Source organism: Phragmites australis, chromosome 6, assembly GCF_958298935.1.
Source record: "Phragmites australis chromosome 6, lpPhrAust1.1, whole genome shotgun sequence".
Classification (NCBI taxonomy): Eukaryota; Viridiplantae; Streptophyta; class Magnoliopsida; order Poales; family Poaceae; genus Phragmites; species Phragmites australis.
The window spans coordinates 23018039-23020390 of record NC_084926.1 but is presented as its reverse complement, the minus strand read 5'-3'; positions in this window follow the sequence as shown (position 1 = coordinate 23020390).

The window sequence follows — 2352 nt, the reverse complement described above, 5'->3', positions numbered from 1 at the left end:
GTTCCAAAGTAGAAGACGAGGAGGTCTGCCACCCATGGAATTTGAAGAGCCTAAAGGAGCATGGATCATATATTCTACCGAACATCGTTCTTGCCAAGATTGTATGTCTTTTTTCAACCTACTCAAGTCCAAACCGTTGGGGCCCCTTAGAGATCAACCTTCAAACCTTTTTCTTTTAATCTCGGGAAGGCTTTCTCGGGGAGAAAGCTGGTTGGGGAACTGCTAAACGACCAAAAAGAAAGAGGAGAATGAATCTGACCTTTCAAAGCCAGCATATCTTCTCAATCAGCTTCCGAACAAGACGACCCAGCGCAACACTACTACGCCCTATTGCAAGCGTTGTCAACAATACATTAGGAATGTGAGGCAAGCAAGCTCACCCACTCCATTTTGGATTTCGAGTCCAAACAAAGGGCCAAGCAAAAGAGGATTTACAGTCCCCCACCTAGGGACCGGAATTCCCCTTTTTGAAAGAGCTGCTTGTACTCAAGCTTGAAGGTGGAGATCTTATAAAGGTTGCCAGTAAGCAAGAAGCAAGCAGGTATTTTTATTTACAGAATGGAAAGAGCTGGCCACCATAGCGCTTCGGGGACCTAAAGAACACTCAAAAGCCTCCCTTTGTGGAGTGACATAATCAATCGAATTCGACTGGTTGGTTCCCCTTATTAGTCAATTGCTTTTGACATATCAGGTGGGAATGGGGAGCCTCTTTTCTTTCCGCAATGGAATCGGCTTAAGCTCGACCTTTTCTTTCATTTAGGGAAAAAAATGAAAAAATGGCATTTTTCTTAGTTTAGAAAATCTCAAAAGACATCCCAAAACCCGGTCTTAGGTTCAGAGTCGCTTTGTGGGAACTTCAAGAGAGAGATGTTGATTACACACCTGAGGTTGGTAAGAACTGAGGGACAATGCCCCCTCACTGGCCCCAACCTCAACCTGTGCTTGAGAGATAGCTCACCAGACACTGATAAGGGATGTATGGATTCTCGAGAAGAGAGGAGCCGCGGTGCGCCCCCCCCCCTGGACCACTCGGATCCCACGAAGAACTGTTCGTTGGATAGAATGGATTAAAAAAATAATACTTTTCTTATTTTTTATTTTGAGTTCTTTATTTTACCTAAAAAAAGAAAGAATGCTATAAGTGAGCTAAATATCCTAGATTCTCACAACGTGGCTTGATATACTACATGCAATTGATTTTTTTAACTTTGTTGCTTTGATAGCTAGAGGTTTGCGAAAATTTCTTTTGAGTGCTAGTTTTTAAAAGATTTGATTCTTTGATCTTTTGATAGTATTTTGCTACTTGTGATCATTCCTATGTATTGGTATTTATTGATTGATCACAAGTGGTAAAAATATCTTAAATGTCCAACTATCCAATCTCTTTTAAACCCTCGTTAAATTTCAGCTCAAAAATCTATTCTGTTAGCTACAGAACCCGCATAGTCCGACCTAGTCCGGATTATCCGGATTCTAGAGGTCCTCAGCTCCCTGGCCACATTTGTCGAGTTGACAGAATCTGGGGTCTCTAGGTTAACCTGGATACTCCGGATTCTGTCACTCATCTCGGAGGATCCGGGTTCCCCTCTGGGAAGACCCTCTCAGTTCAAAGTTTTACTCCAACCTGGAGTCCCCGGGTAACTCAGTCTTTTTCCCCTAACCCAAAGTGTTACCCCTTCACTTCATCTTTTTACCTCTTCCTTCATCCTCTCATCGTGGTGATCTCCCCTCCGGCGACTTAGAGATTCCATCAGGGATTCTTTCAAGTCCTTCATCTTTTGAGCCTCTCCTTTGGTCGGATTATTTGGACCTCCCTCCAGATCATATGCGGGATCATCGGTTGGACTGAAAGGTAACCCTAAAGACCTTCTTTTACCGATCTCTCAATGTCTTTCTCTAGAGTTGATTTCCTTTGGTAAAGATGATCTATATCCTCTCTAGAGTCTTGCATTTCAATGGTTTGGAAATGCCTTGGCCAAATCACCCAAATCCCATATTTTTCCCCCGCAGTCGGGCTACCAAAGAATCTTGATTAGAGCCTAAAAGTTTCACCCGAAGTCCGGGTTAACCCAGATACTCCGGGTTCTATGTTCATCCAGACCCTCCGGTTTGGGTTCTGGACAGGCTCATGGCTGTGCGATAAGGCCAACCTGGAGTCTCCGGGTTGACCTGGATACTTTGAGTCAGTACAAAATGTATTGTAACGGCTAGTTTTGCGGGGCTGGGTTTAAATAACCCCTCATCCCCTCCTTTATTTGTTGTTGAACCAACCAACTCGAGACAAAAGCATTCAAAGCTTCTTTAGAGCCCTTCCACTCCTCTAGTGCATTAAATCTTACAAGGATTTGGGAG